Below are 21,803 nucleotides of genomic sequence, written 5' to 3'. Positions count from 1 at the left end.
ACACACACACGCTGTCCAATGGGGTTCGTGGACACACTTTATCCAGTTGCGTTTGTGACACAAACACTGTCCAATGGGGACCGTGACAAGCACACGCTGCCCAATGGGGTATGTGACACACACACTCTGTCCAATGGGGATTGTGACTCACACACTGTCCAGGAAGGTTTGTGACACACACACTGTCCAACAGGGTTTGTGACACACACATGCTATCCAATGGGTTTTCTGAAACACACACTTTCTAATGGGGTTTGTGACACACACGCTATCCAATTGGTTTTGTGACACACACACTGTCCAATGGGGATTGTGACACACTCACTCTGTCCAATGGTGTTTGTGACACACACGCTGTGCATTGGGGTTTGTGACACAGTCGCTGTTCAATGGGGATCATGACACAAATACTGTCCAATGGTGTTTGTGACACACACACACTGTCCAATGGGTATTGTGAGACACACACGCTGTCCCATGGGTTTTGTGACTCACACGCTGACCAATTGAATTTGTTACACACACACTGTCCGATGGTGTTTGTGACATGCATGCTGTCCAATGGGTTTTGTGACACACACTCTGTCCAATGGGCTTGTGACACACATGCTGTTCAATGGGGTTTGTGACACACACACTGTCCAGGAGGGTTTGTGACACACACACGCTCTCCAATGGGGTTTGTGACACACACACTGTCCAGTGGTGTTTGTGACACACACGCCGTCAGATGGTCTTTATGACACACACACTCTGTCCAGTGGGGTTTGTGACACACACACTGTCCAGGGGGTTTTGTGACAAACACGCTGTGCAATGGGGATTGAGACACACACATGCTGTCCAATGGGGTTTGTCACAAACACACTGTACAATAGGGATTGTGACACACACACTGTCCGATGGTGTTTGTGACACAAACACTCTCTCCGATGGCGTTTGTATCACACACGCTGTCAAATGGGGTTTGTGACACACACACTGTGCAATGAGGATTGTGACACACATACGCTGCCCAATGGTGTTTGAGACACGCATGCTGTCCAATGGATATTGTGACACACGCACTGTCAATGGGGGTTTGTGAACCCCACTCTCTCCAGTGGGGTTTGTGACACACACACTCTCTAATGAGGTTTGTGACACACACACTTTCCAAAGGGGTTTGTTACACACACACTCGGTTCCATGGGGTTTATGACACACACACTTTCCAACGGGGTTTCTGACATACACACTGTCCAATGGGGTTTGTGACACACACACGCTGTCCAATGGGTATTGTGACACACACATGCTGTCCAGTGATATTATGACACACATGCTGTCTAAGGGGATTTGTGACACAGACACTCTGTCCAATGGGGTTCGTGACAAACACGCTGTCCAGTGGGGTATGTGACACACACACTGTCCAATAGAGTTTGTGACACACACACGCTATACAATGGGGTTTGTGAAACACACAATTTCTAATAGGGTTTGTCACACACACGTATCCAATACGTTTTGTGACACACAATGGGGACTGCGACACACACACTCTGTCCAATGTTGTTTGTGACACACACGCTGTGCATTGGGGTTTGTGACACAGACGCTGTCCAAAGGGGTTTTGTGACAAACACTCTGTCCAATGGGCTTGTGACACACACACTGTCCAATGGGGTTCGTGACAAACACTCTGTCCAGTGGGGTTTATGACACACACACTGTCCAATGGGGTTTATGACAAACACACTGTCCAATGGGGTTTGTGACACACACGCTTTCCAATGGGGATTGTGACACATACACGCTCTCCAATGGGGTTCGTGACACACACTCTGTCCGGTGGGGTTTGTGAAAAACACACGCTGTCCCATGGGGTTCGTGACACACACAGGGTATGCAATGGGGTTTGTGACACATACACTTTCCAAAGGGTTTTGTGACACACACGCTCTGTCCAATGGTGCTTGTGACACACACGCTGTCCAAAGGGGTTCGTGACACACACGTTGTCCAGTGGGTTTTATGACACACACACTCTGTCCAATGGGCTTGTGACACACACGCTCTCCAATAGTGTTTGTGAAACACACATTTTCCAATGGGGTTTGTGACACACATGCTGTCTAATGGGTTTTCTGACACACAAACACTGTCCAATGGGTATTGTGACACACACACTCTGTCCAATGGGGGTTATGACACACACGCTGTCCAATGGGGCTTGTGAAAAACATGCTGTACAATGGGGTTTGTGACACACACACGGTATCCAATGGGGTTTGTGACACATACACTTTCCAAAGGGTTTTATGACACACACACTCTGTCCAATGGGCTTCTGATACATACACTGTCCAATGGAGTTCATGAGACAAAGGCTGTCCAGTGGTGTTTTTGACACACACACTGTCCAATGGGGTTTCTGACACACACGCTGTCCAATGTGGCTTGTGACACACACTCTCACCAATGGGGTTCGTGACACACATGCTCTCCAATGGGGATTGTGACACACGCAATGTCCATGACGATTTGTGACACATACACACTGTCCAATGGGGATTGTGACACACACACGCTGTCCAATGGGGTTTGTCACACACACTCTGTCCAATGGGGTTTGTGGCACACACACTGTCCAATGGGGTTCGTGACAAACACTCTGTCCACTGGGGTTTGTGACACACACACGCTGTCCCATGGGGTTTGTGACACACACACGGTATCCAGTGGGGTTTTTGACACATACACTTTCCAAAGGGTTTTGTGACACACACGCTCTGTCCAATGGTGCTTGTGACACACACGCTGTCCAAAGGGAATCGTGACACACACGCTGTCCAGTGGGTTTTATGATACACACACTCTGTCCAATGGGCTTGTGACACACACGCTCTTCAATAGCGTTTGTGAAACACACATTTTCCAATGTGGTTTGTGACACACAAGCTGTCCAATGGGGTTTGTGACACACACACACTGTGCAATGGGTATTGTGACACACACACGCTGTCCAATGTGGTTTATGACACACATGCTGACCAATGGTGTGTGTGAGACACACACTCTGTCCAATGGTTCTTGTGACACATACGCTGTCCAATGGTGTTTGTCACAAACATACTGTGTCCAATGGCGTTTGTGACACACACGCTGTCAAATGGGGTTTGTGACACACACACTGACCAGGAGTGTTCGTGACACACACGCTGTCCAATTGGGTTTGTGACACGAATGTGTCCAATGGGGTTTGTGACACACACACTGTCCAATGGGGTTTGTGACACACACACTGACCAGGAGTGTTTCTGACACACACGCTGTCCAATGGGGTTTGTGGACACCCACACAATGTCCAATGGTGTTTGTGACACACACGCTGTCCAATGGGGATTGTGACGCACACGCTGTCCAACAGGGTTTGTGACACACAAAATCTGTCCAATGGGGTTTGTGACACACACGCTGTCCAATGGGGATTGTGACACACACACGCTGTCCAATGGGGATTGTGACACATACACGCTGTCCAATGGGGTTCGTGACACACACTCTGTCCAGAGGGTTTAGTTTCACACACACGCTGTCCCATGGGGTTTGTGACACACAAACGCTATCCAATGGGGTTTGTGACACACACACTCTGTCGGATGGCGTTTGTGACGCAAACGCTGTCATATGGGGTCTGTGACACACACACTGTGCAATGAGGATTGTGACACACACATGCTGTCCAATGGTGTTTGTGACACGCATGCTGTCCAATGGATTTTTTGACACTCGCACTGTCAATGGAGGTTTGTGACCCCCACTCTCTCCATTGGGGTTTGTGACACACACACTGTCCAATGAGGTTTGTGACACACACGCTTTCCAAATGGGTTTGTGACACACACACTCTGTTCCATGGGGTTTGTGACACACACACTCTGTTCCATGGGGTTTGTGACACACACACTTTCCAACGGTGTTTCTGACACACACACTGTCCAATGGGGTTTGTGACACACACACGCTGTCCAATGGGTATTGTGACACACACACACTGTCCAATGGGGTTTATGACAAACACGCTGTCCGAGGGGTTTTGTGACTCAAATACTCTGTCCAATGGGGTTCGTGACACACACGCTGTCCAATAGAGTTTGTGACACACACGCTGACCAATTGGGTTTGTTACACACACACTGTCCAATAGTGTTTGTGACACGCATGCTGTCCAATGGGTTTTGTGGCACACACACCGTCCATTAGGCTTGTGACACACACGCTGTTCAATGGCGTTTGTGACACACACTCTGACCAGGGGAGTTTCTGACAAACACACTCTGTCCAATGGAGTTTCTGACACACACACTGATCAATGCTGTTTGTGACACACACGCTGTCAAATGGGGTCTGTGACACACACACTGGCCAGGAGGGTTTGTGACACACACACTGTCCAATGGGGATTGTGACACACACTCTATACAATGGGGTTTGTGACACACACGCAGTCCAATGGTGTTTGTGACACACACGCTGTCAAATGGCGTTTGTGACACACACTCTGTCCATTGGGCTTGTGACACACACGCTGTTCAATGGCGTTTGTGACACACACTCTGAGCAGGGGAGTTTCTGACAAACACACTCTGTCCAATGGAGTTTCTGACACACTCACTGATCAATGGTGTTTGTGACACACACGCTGTCAAATGGGGTCTGTGACACACACTGTCCAATGGGGTTTCTGACAGATACGCTGTCCAATTGGGATTGTGACACACACGCTGTCAAATGGGGTCTGTGACACACACACTCTGTCTAATGGGCTTGTGACACAGACGCTCTCCAGTAGTGTTTGTAACACACACGCTATCCAATGGGGTTTGTGACACACACGCTGTCCAATGGGATTTGTGACACACACTGTCCAATGGGGTTTCTGAGACACACGCTGTCCAATGGGGATTGTGACACACATGCTGTCCAATGGGGTTTATGACACACACTCTGTCCAATGGGGTTTGTGACCAACACACTGTCTAGGGGGGTTTGTGACGCACACGCTGTACCATTGGGTTTGTGACACATACACTCTGTCCATTGGGTTTTGTGAAACACACTCTGTCCATTGGGCTTGTGACACACACGCTGTCCAACGGCATTTGTGACACACACACTGTCCAATGGTGTATGTGACACACAGGCTGTCAAACGGGGTTTGTGACACACACACTGACCTGGGGGGTTTGTGACACACACAGGTTGTCCAGTGGGGTTTGTGACTACACACACTGTCCAATGGGATTTGTGACACACACTGTCCAATGGGGTTTCTAACACACACGCTGTCCAATGGGGATTGTGATATACATGCTGTCCAATGGGGTTTATGACACACACACTCTGTCCAATGGGGTTTGTGACAAACACGCTGTCCAGGGGGATTTGTGACACACACGCTATCCAAGGGGGTTTGTTACACGCGCATTGTCCAATGGGGATTGTGACACAAACGGTCACCAATGGGGAGTGTGACACACACAATGTCCATGACGGTTTGTGACACACACACACTGTGCAATGGGGTTTGTGATACACACACACTGTCCCACGGGGATTGTGACACACACACGCTGTCCAATGGGGTTTGTCACATACACTCTGTCCAATGGGGTTTGTGACAAACACGCTGTACAATGTGGTTTGTGACACACACACTCTGTCCAATGGGCTTGTGACACACACACTGTCCAATGGGGTTCGTGGCACACACTCTGTCCAGTGGGGTTTCTGACACAAACACTGTCCAATGGGGTTTGTGACACACAGGCTGTCCAATGGGGATTGTGACACATACACGCTTTCCAGTTGGGTTCGTGACACACACTCTGTGCAGTGGGGTTTGTGACAAACACACGCTGTCCGATGGGGTTTGTGACACACACACAGTATCCAATGGGATTTGTGACACATACACTTTCCAAAGGGGTCCGTGACACACACGCTGTCCTGTGGGTTTTGTGACACACACACTCTGTCCAATGGGTTGTGACACACACGTTGTCCAATAGTGTTTGTGAAACACTCACTTTCCAATTGGATTTGTAACACACACACACTGTCCAATGGGTATTGTGACACACACACGCTGTCCTATGGGGTTTATGACACACACAATGTCCATTGGAGTGTGTGAGACACACATGCTGTCCAATGGTTCTTGTGACATACACGCTGTCCAATGGTGTTCGTCGCAAACACACTCTGTCCAATGGTGTTTGTGAAACACACGTTGTCAAATGGGTTTTGTGACACACACTGTACAATGAGGATTTTGACACACACAGGCTGTCCAATGGTGTTTGTGACACGCATGCTGTCCAATGGCTTTTGTGACACATGCACTGTCCATGGGGGTTTCTGACCCCCACTCTGTCCAATGGGGTTTGTGACACACGCACTTTCCCATAGGGTTTGTGACACACACACACTGTCCAATGGGGTTTGTGACGCACACACATTCCAATGGGGTTTGTGACGCACACACTGTCCAATGGATTTTGTGACACACACACACTGTCCAACGGGTATTGTGACACACACACGCTGTGCAATGCGGTTTATGACACACACTCTGTCCAATGGAGTTTTTGACACACACACTCTGTCCAATGGTTCTTGTGACACACACACTGTCCAATGGGGATTGTGACACACACACTCTGTCCAATGTTGTTTGTGACACACACGATGTCAAATGGGGTTTGTGACACACACACTGATCAGCGGGGTTTGTGACACACACAGGCTGTCCAATGGTGTTTGTGACACACACGCTGTGCATTGGGGTTTGTGACACAGACGCTGTCCAATGGTGACTGTGACATACAAACGCTGTGCATTGGGGTTTGTGACACACACACTTTCCAATGGGGTTTGTGACACACACAAGCTGTCCCATGGGCTTTGTGACACACACACTTTCCAATGGGGTTATTGACACACCCACTGTCCAATGAGGTTTGAGACACACACACGCTGTCCAATGGGTATTGTGAAACACACACACTGTCCAATGGGGTTTATGACACACCCACTGTCCAAGGGGGTTGGTGACACACACACTGTCCAATAGAGTTTGTGACACACACACGTTATACAATGGAGTATGTGAAACACACACTTTCTAATGGGGTTTGTGACACACACGGTGTCCAACGGAGATTGTGACACATAGACGCTGTCCAATGGGTCTCGTGACACACACTCTGTGCAGTGGGGTTTGTGACACATACACGCTGTCCCATGGGGTTTGTGAAACAGACGCTGTCCAATGGGGATTGTGACATACACACACTATACAATGGGGTTTGTGACACGCACACTTTCCAATGGGGTTTGTGACACACACACTTTCCTATGGGGTTTGTGACACACACACGCTGTCTCATGGGGTTTCTGACACACAGACCGACCAATTGGGTTTGTTACACACACTGTCCGATGGTGTTTGTGACACGCATGCTGTCCAATGGGTTTTTGACACCCTTTCCAATAGGGTTTGTGAAACACACACACTGTCCAAAGGGGTTTGTGACGCACGCACGCTGTCCAATTGGTATTGTGACACACACACACGCTGTCCAATGCAGTTTATGACAGACACGCAGTCCAATGCTGTTTGTGACACACACACACTGTCCAATGGTTCTTGTGACACACACGCTGTCCAATGGGGTTTGTGAAACACACAATCTGTCCAATGGGGTTCGTGACACACACGCTGTCCAGTGGGGTTTGTAACACGCACACTGTCCAATAGGGTTTGTGACACACACGCTTTCCAATGGGGTTTCTGAAACACACACTTTCTAATGGGGTTTGTGACACACACGCTATCCAATCGGTTTTGTGACACACACACTGTCCAATGAGGATTGTGACACACACACTGTCCAATAGGGTTAGTGACACACATGCTTTTCAATGGGATTTGTGACACACACATTTTCTAATATGGTTTGTGACGCACACTCTATCCAGTGGGGTTTGTGACACACACACTGTCCAATAGGGTTTGTGACACACACACGCTATCCAATGGGGTTTCTGAAACACACACTTTCTAATGGGGTTTGTGACACGCACACTATCCAATCGGTTTTGTGACACACACACTGTCCAATGTCGTTTGTGACACACACACTGTCCAATGGGGTTCGTGCCACACACTCTGTCCAATGGAGTTTGTATCACACAGTATGTCCAACTCTGTTTGTCACACAATCACGCAGTCCAATGGGGATTGTGACACACACACATTGTCCAATGGGGTTTTTGACACACACACATTCTCCAATGTTGTTTGTGACACGCATGCTGTCCAATGGTGTTTGTGAAACACATGCTGTCCAATGGGGACTGTGACACACACTCTGTCCAATGGGGTTTGTGGACAAACATACTCTGTCCAAAGGTATTTGTGACACACACACACTGTACAATGGGGTTTGTGATACACACACACTGTTCACGGGGATTGTGACACACACACGCTGTCCAATGGGGTTTGTCACATACACTCTGTCCAAAGGGGTTTGTGACACACACGCTGTCCAATGGGGTTTGTGACACACACAATCTGTCCAGGGGGGTTTGTGACACACACTCTGTCCAATGGGGATTGTGACACATACACGCTGTCCAATGGTGTTCGTGACACACACTCTCTCCAGTGGGTTTAGTTTCACACACACGCTGTCCCATGGGGTTTGTGACACACAAACGCTATCCAATGGGGTTTGTGACACACACACTCTGTCCAATGGGCTTGTGACACACACACAGAATCACAGAATCACAGAATCACAGAATCACAGAATCACAGAATCCCAGAATCACAGAATCGACTGGGTTGGAAAAGACCTCAGAGATCATCGAGTCCAACCCTTGGTCCAACTCTAGTCTGTTTACTAGATCATGGCACTAAGTGCCATGTCCAATCTCAGTTTAAAAACCTCCAGGGACGGCGAGTCCTCTACCTCCCTGGGCAGGCCATTTCAATGCCTGATCACTCTCTCTGTAAAGAATTTCTTTCTAATATCCAGCCTAAATTTCCCCTGGTAGAGTTTAAGCCCATGCCCCCTTGTCCTATTGCTATCTGCCTGGGAGAAGAGACCAATCCCCACCTGGCTATAACTTCCCTTCAGGTAGTTATAGAGAGTGATGAGGTCACCTCTAAGCCTCCCCTTCTCTAGACTAAACAACCCCAGCTCCCTCAGCCTCTCCTCATAGGTCTTATGTTCAAGTCCCTTCATCAGTCGTGTTGCTCTTCTCTGGACCCGCTCCAGCACTTCAATGTCTTTCCTGAACTGAGGGGCCCAGAACTGAACACAATACTCCAAGTGTGGCCTCACCAATGCAGAGTACAGGGGAAGGATCACTTCCCTTGTCCTGCTGACCACGCTGTTTTTGATACAGGACAGGATACCATTTGCCTTCTTGACCACCTGGGCACACTGTTGGCTCATGTTGAGCTTCCTGTCAATTACTACCCCCAGGTCCCTTTCTGCTCTCCAGCCACTCTGCGCCCAGCCTGTAGCGCTGCAGGGGGTTGTTGTGACCAAAGTGCAGCACCCGGCATTTGGCCTTATTGAACTTCATCCCATTGGAATCAGCCCATTTTTCCAGTCTATCCAGATCCCTCTGCAGAGCCCTCCTGCCTTCCAGCAGGTCGACACTCCCTCCCAACTTGGTGTCATCAGCAAATTTGCTGATGATGGTCTCAATCCCCTCATCTAAATCATCAATAAAGATGTTAAACAGGACTGGACCCAACACTGACCCCTGGGAAACACCACTAGTGACTGGCCGCCAGCTGGATGCAGCCCCATTCACCAGCACTCTCTGGGCCCGGCCCTCCAGCCAGTTCTTAACCCAGCATAGAGTAAACTTGTCCAAGCCATGGGCTACCAGCTTTTGCAAGAGTATATTATGGGAGACAGTGTCAAAGACCTTGCTGAAGTCCAGATAGACCACATCCACAGCTTTCCCCTCATCCACCAGGTGAGTCACCTGATCATAAAAGGAGATTAGGTTGGTCAGACAGGACCAGCCCCTCCTAAACCCATGCTGCCTGGGTCTGATCCCTTGTCCATCCTGAAGGTGCTGTGTGATTCCATTCAGGATGATCTGCTCCATAACCCTGCCAGGCACCGAGGTCAGACTGACAGGCCTGTAGTTGCCATGGTCAGCTCACACTGTCCAATGGGGTTCGTGACGCAGACTCTGTCCAATGGGGTTTGTGACACACACGCTGTCCAATGAGGATTGTGACACATACACGCTGTCCAATGGGGTTCGTGACACACAGTGTGTGCAGTGGGGTTTCTGACACAAACACGCTGTCCCATGGGGTTTGTGACACAGACGCTGTCCAATGGGGATTTTGACATACACACACTATACAATGGGTTTTGTGACACACACTCTGTCCATTGGGATTGTGACACACACGCTGTCCAATGGGGTTTGTGACACACACACTTGACCTGGGGGGTTTGTGACACACACAGGCTGTCCAATGGGGTTTGTGACACACACACGCTGTCCCATGGGGTTTGTGACACACACGCCGACCAATTGGTTTTGTTACACACACACTGTCCAATGGAGTTTGTGACACACATGCTGTCCAATGGGTTTTGTGACACACACACTGTCCATTGGGCTTTTGACACACACACTGTCCAATGGGGTTTGTGACACAAAATATGACCAGGAGGGTTTGTGACACACACACGCTGTTCAATGGGGTTTGTGACACACACGCTGTCAAATGGGGTTTGTGACACACACACTGACCTGGGGGGTTTGTGACACACACTGGCTGTCCAATGGGGTTTGTGACACACACGCTGTCTAATGGGTTTGTGACACACGCACTGTCCGTGGGGGTTTCTGACCCCCACTCTTTCCAATGGGGTTTGTGACACACACACTTTCCAATAGGGTTTGTGACACACACACTGTCCAATGGGGTTTGTGATGCACACACTGTCCAATGGGGTTTGTGACGCACACACACTTTCCAATGGGTATTGTGACACAAACACGCTGTCCAATAGTTCTTGTGACACGCACGCTGTCCAATGGGTGTTTGTGACACACACACGCTATGGAAAGGGGTTTCTCAAACACACACTTTCTAATGGGGTTTGTGACACACACGCTATCCAATCGGTTTTGTGACACACACACTGTCAAATGGGGATTGTGACACACACATTCTGTCCAATGGTGTTTTTGACACACACGCTGTGCATTGGGGTTTGTGACACAGTCGCTGTCCAATGGGGATTGTGACACACACTCTGTCCAATGGGGTTTGTGACACACACACACTGTCCAATGGGTATTGTGACACACACACGCTGTCCCATTGGGTTTGTGACACAGACGCTGTCCAATGGGGACTGTGACATACATACGCTATTAAAAGGGGTTTGTGACACGCACATTTTCCAATGGGGTTTGTGACACACACACGCTGTCCCATGGGTTTAGTTAATCACACGCAGACCAATTGGGTTTGTTACACACAGACTGTCCAAAGGTATTTGTGACACGCATGCTGTCCAATGGGTTTTGTGACACACACTCTGTACAATGGGCTTGTGAAACACACGCTTTCCAATGGGGTTTGTGACACACACACTGACCAGGAGGGTTTGTGACACACACACGCTGTCCAATGGGGTTTGTGACACACACACTGTCCAGTGGTGTTTGTAACACACACGCTGTCAAATGGTCTTTATGACACACAAACTCTGTCCAGTGGGGTGTGTGACACACACAGTGTCCAGGGGGGTTTGTGACAAACACGCTGTCCAATGGGGATTGTGACACACACATGCTGTGCAATAGGGTTTGTCACAAACTCACTGTACAATGGGGATTGTGACATACACACTGTCCAATGCTGTTTGTCACACACACACTCTGTCCTATGGCGTTTGTGACACACACGCTGTCAAATGGGGTCTGTGACACACACACTGTGCAATGAGGATTGTAACACACACATGGTGTACAATGGTGTTTCTGACACACATGCTGTCCAATGGATTTTGTGACACACGCACTGTCAATGGAGGTTTGTGACCCCCACTCTCACCAGAGGGGTTTGTGACACACACACTGTCCAATGAGGTTTGTGACACACACATTTTACAAATGGGTTAGTGACACACACACTCTGTTCCATGGGGTTTGTGACACACACACTTTCCAACGGGGTTTCTGACACACACACTGTCCAATGGAGTTTGTGACACACACACGCTGTCCAATGAGGTTTATGACACACACGCTGTCCGAGGGGGTTTGTGACACAAACACTCTGTCCGATGGGGTTCGTGACACACACGCTGTCCAATAGATTTTGTGACACACACACTCTGTTCCATGGGGTTTGTGAAACACACACTTTCTAATGGGGTTTGTGACACACACTCTATCCAGTCGGTTTTGTGACACACACATTGTCCAATGGGGATTGTGACACACACACTCTGTCCAATGGTGTTTGTGACACACACGCTGACCAATTGGGTTTGTTACACACACACTGTCAAATGGGGTTTATGACACACACTCTGTCCATTGGGCTTGTGACACACACGCTGTTCAATGGCGTTTGTGACACACACTCTGACCAGGGGAGTTTGTGACACACACACGCTTTCCAATGGAGTTTGTGACACACACACTGATCAATGGTGTTTGTGACACACACGCTGTCAAATGGGGTTTGTGACGCAGACACTGGCCAGGTGGGTTTGTGACACACACTGTCCAATGGGGTTTCTGACACACACTCTGTCCAATGGGGATTGTGACACACATGCAGTCCAAAGGGTTTTGTCACACACACTCTTTCCAATGGCGTTTGTAGACACACACTCTGTCCAGAGGGGTTTGTGACACACACACTCTGTCCAATGGGCTTGTGACACACACACTGTCCAATGGAGTTCATGACACACAGGCTGTCCAATGGGGTTCGTGACACACACTCTGTCCAGTGGGTTTAGTGACACACACACGCTGTCCCATTGGGTTTGTGACACACAGACGCTATCCAATGGGCTTGTGACACACACGCTCTCCAATAGTGTTTGTGACACACACACACTATCCAATGGGTTTTGTGACACACACGTTGTCCAATGGGGTTTGTGACACACACACACTGCCCTAATGGGGTTTGTGACAAACACGCTGTACAATGGGGATTGTGACAAACAGGCTGTCCAATGGGGTTTGTGACACACAAATTGTCCAATAGTGTTTGTGACACACACGCTATCCAATGGGGTTTGTGACACACACTCTTTCCATTGGGGTTTGTGACACACACGCCGACCAACTGGTTTTGCTACAAACACACTGTCCAATGGTGTTTGTGACACGCATGCTGTCCAATGGGTTTTGTGACACACACTCTGTCCATTGGGCTTGTGACACACACGATGTCCAATGGGGTTTGTGACACACACACTGTCCAATGGTGTTTGTGACACACACGCTGTCAAATGGGGTTTGTGACACACACGCTGACCTGGGGGGTTTGTGACACGCACAGGCTGTCCAATGGGGTTTTTGACACACACACTGTCCAGTGGGGTTTCCGAGACACACGTTGTCCAATGGGGTTTGTGACACGGACAATTTCCAATGGGTTTTGTGACAAACACTCTCTCCAATGGGCTTGTGACACACACGCTGTCAATGGGGTTTGTGACACACACACTGTCCAATGGTGTTTGTGAAACACACGATGTCAAATGGGATTTGTGACACACACACTGACCAGCGGGGTTTGTGACACACACAGGCTGTCCCATGGTGTTTGTGACACGCACGCTGTGCATTGGGGTTTCTGACACAGACGCTGTTCAATGGTGACTGTGACATACACACGCTGTCCCATGGGGTTTGTGACACAGACACTGTCCAATGGGGATTATGACATACACACACTATACAATGGGGTTTGTGACACGCACACTTTCCAATGGGGTTTGTGACAACCACACTTTAAAATGGGGTTTGTGACACACAGGCTGATTAAATGGGGTTTGTGACACACACACTGACCGGGGGGTTTGTGACACACACAGGCAGTCCAATGGGGTTTTTGACACTAATTCTGTCCAACGGCGTTTGTGACAAACACACTGTCCAGGGGGTTTTGTGACGCACTTGCTGTCCAATGGGGTTTGTGACACGCACACTGTCCAATGGGGATTGTGACACAGACGCTGTCCAGGAGGGTTTGTGACACACACACTGTGCAATGGGTTTTGTGATACACACACACTGTCCAATGGGGATTGTGACTCACACACGCTGTCCAATGGGGTTTGTCACATACACTCTGTCCAATGGGGTTTGTGACACACACGCTGTCCAATGGGGATTGCGACAAACACGCTGTACAATGAGGTTTGTGACACACACACTCTGTCCAATGGGCTTGTGACACACACACTGTCCAATGGGGTTCGTGACACACACTATGTCCAGTGGGGTTTGAGACACACACGCTGGCCCATGGGGTTTGTGACACAGACGCTGTCCAATGGGGATTGTGACATACACACACTATACAATCGGGTTTGTGACACGCACATTTTCCAATGGGGTTTGTGACATACACACTTTCCAATGGGGTTTGTGGCAGGCACACGCTGTCGCATGGGGTTTGAGACACAAAGACCGACAAATTGGGTTTGTTACACACACACTGTCCAATGGTGTTTGTGACACGCATGCTGTCCAATGGGGTTTGTGACACACACACTGTGTCCAAAGTTGTTTGTGACAAACACGCTGTGCATTGGGGTTTCTGACACAGACGCTGTCCAATGGGGATTGTGACATACACACGCTGTCCCATGGGGTTTGTGACACACACACTGAACAGGAGGGTTTGTGACACACACACGCTGTCCCATGGGGTTTGTGACACACACGCCGAACAATTGGGTTTGTGACACACACATTTCATAATGTGGTCTGTGACACACATTCTATCCAATGGGTTTTGTGACACACACACTGTCCAATGGGGTATGTGACGCACAAGCTGTCCAAAGGGCTTTGTGACACACACACTCTGTCCAATGGGGTTTGTCACAAACAGACTGTACAATGGGGACTGTGACACACACTCTTTCCAGTGGGGCTTGTGACGCACACACACAGTCCAATGGGGTTTGTGACACACACACTTTCCAATGGGATTTGTGACACACACATTTTCTAATATGGTTTGTGACGCACACTCTATCCAGTGGGGTTTGTGACACACACACTGTCCAATAGGGTTCGTGACACACACACGCTATCCAATGGTTTTTCTGAAACACACACTTTCTAATGGGGTTTGTGATACACACGCTATCCGATCGGTTTTGTGACATACGCACTGTCCAATGGCATTTGTGACACACACACACTGTCCAATGGGGTTCATGACACACACTCTGTCCAATGGAGTTTGTGTCACACACTCTGTCCAATGGTGCTTGTCACACAATCACACAGTGCAATGGGGGTTGTGACACAAACACGCTATCCAATGGGGTTTTTGACACACACACATTCTCCAATGCTGTTTGTGACACGCATGCTGTCCCATGGTGTTTGTGAAACACACGCTGTCCAATGGGGATTGTGACACACACACGCTGTCCAATGGTGTTTGTGACACGGATGCTGTCCAACGGGGTTTGTGACACACACTCTGTCCAATGGGGTTTGTGGACACACACACACTGACCAATGGTATTTGTTACACACACACTGTCCAATAGGGTTTGTGACATGCTACATGCTATACAATGGTGTTTGTGTCACGCACACTTTCTTATGGTGTTTGTGACACATACACACTGTCCAATGGGTATTGTGACACACACACACTGTCCCATGGTGTTTGTGACACAGATGCTGTCCAATGGAGATTGTGACATACACACGCTATCCAATGGGTTTTTTGACACGCACACTTTCCAATAGGGTTTGTGACACACACACTGTCCAATGGGTTTTGTGACACACATACTGCCCAATGGTTGTTGTGACACACACACGCTGTCCCATGGGGTTTGTGACACAGATGTTGTCCAATGGGGATTATGACATACACACGCTATCCAATGGGATTTGTGACACATACACTTTCCAAAGGGGTTTGTGACACACACACTCTGTCCAATGGTGCTTGTGACACACACGCTGTCTAAAGGGGTTCGTGACACACACGCTGTCCAGTGGGTTTTGTGACACACACACTCTGTCCAATGGGTTGTGACACACACGCTGTCCAATAGTGTTTGTGAAACACTAACTTTCCAATGGGGTTTGTGACACACACACGCTGTCCAATGGGTATTGTGACAAACACACGCTGTCCAATGGAATTTATGACACACACGCTGTCCAATGGTGTGTGTGAGACACACACTCTGTCCAATGGTTCTTGTGACACATACGCTGTCCAATGGTGTTTGTCACAAACACACTCTCTCCAATGGCGTTTGTGACACACAGGTTGTCAAATGGGTTTTGTGACACACACAGTGTGTAATGAGGATTGTGACACACACAGGCTGTCCTATGGTGTTTGTGACACGCATGCTGTCCAATGGGTTTTGTGAAACACGCACTGTCCATGGGGGTTTCAACCCCCACTCTGTCCAATGGGGTTTGTGACATACACACTGACCAGGAGGGTTTGTGACACTCACACGCTGTCCAATGGGGTTTGTGACACACACACTGACCAGGAGGGTTTGTGACACACAAACGCTGTCCAATGGGGTTTGTGACACACACGCTGTCAAATGGGTTTTGTAACACACACACTGTGCAATGAGGATTGTGACACACTCATGCTGTCCAATGGTGTTTGTGACACGCATGCTCTCCAATGGGTTTTGACACACACGCACTGTCCATGGGGGTTTCTGACCTCCACTCTGTCCGATGGTGTTTGTGACACACACACACTGTCCAATGGGGTTTGTGAGGCACACACATTCCAATGGGGTTTGTGACGCACACGCTGTCCAATGGGTATTGTGAAACACACACGCTGTCCTAGGCAGTTTATGACACACACTCTGTCCAATGGAGTTTTTGACAAACACACTCTGTCCAATGGTTCTTGTGACACACACACTGTCCAATGGGGATTGTGACACACACACTCTGTCCAATGTTGTTTGTGACACAAACGCTGTGCATTGGGGTTTGTGACACAGACGCTGTCCAATGGGGATTGAGAAATACACACGCTGTCCCATGTGGTTTGTGACACACACACGCTGTCCCATGGGGTTTTTGACACACACATCGACCAATAGGGTTTCTTGCACACACACTGTCCAATGGTGTTTGTGACATACACTCTGACCAGGAGGGTTTGTGACACACACACTGTCCAATGGTGTTTGTGACACACACGCTGTCAAATGGGGTTTGTGACACACACACTGTCCAATGGCGTTAGTGACACACACGTTGTCAAATGGGTTTAGTGACACACACACTGTGCAATGAGGATGGTGACACACACAGGCTGTCAAATGGTGTTTGTGACACGCATGCTGTCTAATGTGTTTTGTCACACACGCACTGTCCATGCGAGTTTCTGACCCCCACTCTGTCCAATGGGGTTTGTGACACACACCCTTTCCAATAGGGTTTGTGACACACACACACTGTCCAATGGTTATTGTGACACGCACACTCTGTCCAATAGGGTTTGTGACAAACACACTGTCCAGGGGGTTTCTGACGCACACGAATTCAAATGGGGTTTGTGACACACACACTGTCCAATGGGGTTTGTCACAGACACGCTCACCAATGGGGATTGTGACACACACAATGTCCATGACGGCTTGTGACACACACACTGTCCAAAGCAGTTTGTGACACACACACTGTCCAATAGGGTTTGTGACACACACATGCTATCCAATGGGGTTTGTGACACACACACTTTCTAAGGGGGTTTGTGACACACACACGCTGTCCCCTGGGGTTTGTGACACACACGCTGACCAATTGGGTTTGTTACACACACACTGTCCAATGATGTTTGTGACACGGCTGCTGTCCAATGGGTTTTGTGACACACACTCTGTCCATTGGGCTTGTGACACACACGCTGTCCAATGGGGTTTGTGACACACACACGCTGTCCAATCGGTATTGTGACACACACACGCTGCCAATGCGGTTTATGACTACACACGGTGTCACACACAATCTGTCCAATGGTTCTTGTGATACACACACTGTCCAATGGGGTTTGTGAAACACACAATCTGTCCAATAGGGTTTTTGACACCCACGCTGTCCAGTGGGGTTTGTGACACACACACTGTCCAATAGGGTTTGTGACACACACGCTTTCCAATGGGATTTGTGACACACACATTATGTAATGTGGTTTGTGACACACACTCTATCCAATGTTTTTTGTGACACACACTCTGTCCAATAGGGTTTGTGACACACGCAGTGTCCAATAGGGTTTGTGACACACACACGCTATCCAAAGGGGTTTCTGAAACAAACACTTTCTAATGGGGTTTGTAATACACACGCTATCCAATCAGTTTAGTGACACACGCACTATCCAATGGCGTTTCTGACACACACACACTGTCCAATGGGGTTCGTGACACACACTCTGTCCAATGGAGTTTGTGTCACACACTCTGTCAATGGTGTTTGTCACACAATCATACAGTGCAATGGGGGTTGTGACAGACACACGCTGTCCAATGGGGTTTTTGACACACACACATTCTCCAATGGTGTTTGTGAAACACACGCTGTCCAATGGGGATTGTGACGCAAACACGCTGTCCAATGGTGTTTGTGACACGGATGCTGTCCAACGGGGTTTGTGACACATACTCTGTCCAATGTGGTTTGTGACACACACTCTGTCCAATGGGTTTTGTGACACACACGCTGTCCAAAGGGGATTGTGACACACAAACTCTGTCCAATGGTTTTTGTGACACACACGCTGTACAACGGGGTTTGTGAAACACACACTCTGTCCAATGGGTCTTGTGACACACACTCTGTCCAATGGGGTTTGTGACACACACACTCTGTCCAATGCTTCTTGTGACAAACACAGGCTGTCCAATGTTGTTTGTCACACGCATGCTGCCCAATGGGTTTCGTGACACACGCACACTGTCCAATGGGGATTGTGAAACACACACGCTGTCCAATGCGGTTTATGACACAAACTCTGTCCAATGGAGTTTTTGACACACACACTCTGTCCAATGGTTCTTGTGACACACACACTGTCCAATCGGGATTGTGACAAACACACTCTGTCCAATGTTGTTTGTGACACGCACGCTGTTCATTGGGGTTTGTGACACAGACGATGTCCAATGGGGATTGTGATATACACACGCTGTCCCATGGGGTTTGTTACACACACACTGAACAGGAGGGTTTGTGACACACACACGCTGTCCATTGGGGTTTGTGACACACACACTGTCCCATGGGCTTTGTGACACACACGCTGTCCCATGGGGTTTGTGACACACACACTGAACAGGAGGGTTTGTGACACACACACGCTGTCCATTGGGGTTTGTGACACACACACTGTCCCATGGGCTTTGTGACACACACGCCGACCAATTGGGTTTGTTGCACAATACACTGTCCAATGGTGTTTGTGACACGCATGCTGTCCAGTGGGGTCTGTATCACACACACTGACGAGGAGGGTTTGTGACACACATACGCTGACCAATGGGGTTTGTGACACACACACTGTCCAATCGTGTTTGTGACACACACACACTGTCCAATGCGTATTGTGACACACACACTGACCAGGGGGGTTTGTGATACACAGAGGCTGTCCAAAGGGGTTTGTGACACACACGCGGTCCAATGGCATTTGTGACACACACTGTCCAATGGGGTTTCTGACACACATGCTGTCCAATGGGGTTTATGACACACACACTCTGTCCAATGGGGTTTGTGACAAACAAACTGTCCAGGGGGATTGTCACGCACACGCTGTCCAATGGGGTTTGTGACACACACACTGTCCAATGGGGTTTGTGACACATAAACTCTGTCCAATGTGGTTTATGACACACACACTGTCCAATGGAGCTTGTCTCACACACACGCTGTCCAATGTGGTTTTTCACACAATCACACAGTGCAATGGGGTTGTGACACACACACGCTGTCCAATGGGGTTTGTGAAACACACAATGACCAGGAGGGTTTGTGACAAACACACGCTGTCCAATGGGGTTTGTCACACACACACTGTCCAATTGGGATTTTTACACATACACGCTGTCCACTGGGGTTTATGACACACACGCTGTCCAATGGGTTTTGTGAAACACACAATCTGTCCAATAGGCATCGTGAAACACGCTCTGTCCAATGGGTTTTGTGCAGCACACGCTGTCTAATGGGGTTTGTTACACGCCCACTGTTCAATGGGGATTGTGACACAGACGCTGTCCATTGGGCTTGTGACACACACACTGTCCAATGGGGATAGTGACACACACAATGTGCATGAAGGTTTATGAAACACACACTGTCCAGTGGGGTTTCTGACACACACACACTGTCCAATGGGGATTGTGGCACACACACGCTGTCCAATGTGGTTTGTCACACACACTCTGTTAAATGGGGTTTGTGACACACACGCTGTCCAATGGGGATTGTGACAAACACGCTGTACACTGGGGTTTCTGACACACACACTGTCCAATGGGGTTTGTGACACATACACTTTAAAAAGGGGTTTGTGACACACACACTCTGTCCAATGGTGCTTGTGACACATACGCAGTAAAAAGGGGTTCGTGACACACACGCTCTCCAATAGTGTTTGTGAAACACAGACTTTCCAGTGGCGTTTGTGACACACACAAGCTGTCCAATGGGTATTGTGACACACACACACTGTCCAATGGTTATTGTGACACAGACACTCTGTCCAATAGGGTTTGTGACAAACACACTGTCCAGGGGGTTTCTGACGCACACGAATTCAAATGGGGTTTGTGACACGCACACTGTCCAATGGGGTTTGTCACAGACACGCTCACCAATGGGGATTGTGACACACACAATGTCCATGACGGCTTGTGACACACACACTGTCCAAAGCAGTTTGTGACACACACACTGTCCAATAGGTTTTGTGACACACACATGCTATCCAATGGGGTTTGTGACACACACACTTTCTAATGGGGTTTGTGACACACACACGCTGTCCCCTGGGGTTTGTGACACACACGCTGACCAATTGGGTTTGTTACACACACACTGTCCAATGATGTTTGTGACACGGCTGCTGTCCAATGGGTTTTGTGACACACACTCTGTCCATTGGGCTTGTGACACACACGCTGTCCGATGGGGTTTGTGACACACACAATGTCCATGTCGGTTTGTGACACACACAATGGCCAATGGGGTTTGTGACACACACACACTGTGCAATGGGGATTGTGACACATACACGCTGTCCAATGGGGTTCGTGACACATACATTTTAAAAAGGGATTTGTGACACACACACTCTCTCCAATGGTGCTTGTGACACATACGCAGTCCAAAGGGGTTCGTGACACACACGCTCTCCAATAGTGTTTGTGATACACAGACTTTCCAGTGGGGTTTGTGACACACACGCTGTCCAA

This window comes from Columba livia, unplaced genomic scaffold (genome assembly GCF_036013475.1).
Source record: "Columba livia isolate bColLiv1 breed racing homer unplaced genomic scaffold, bColLiv1.pat.W.v2 Scaffold_102, whole genome shotgun sequence".
In the NCBI taxonomy this organism is placed as follows: Eukaryota; Metazoa; Chordata; class Aves; order Columbiformes; family Columbidae; genus Columba; species Columba livia.
Note: the sequence above shows the minus strand (reverse complement) of the source record.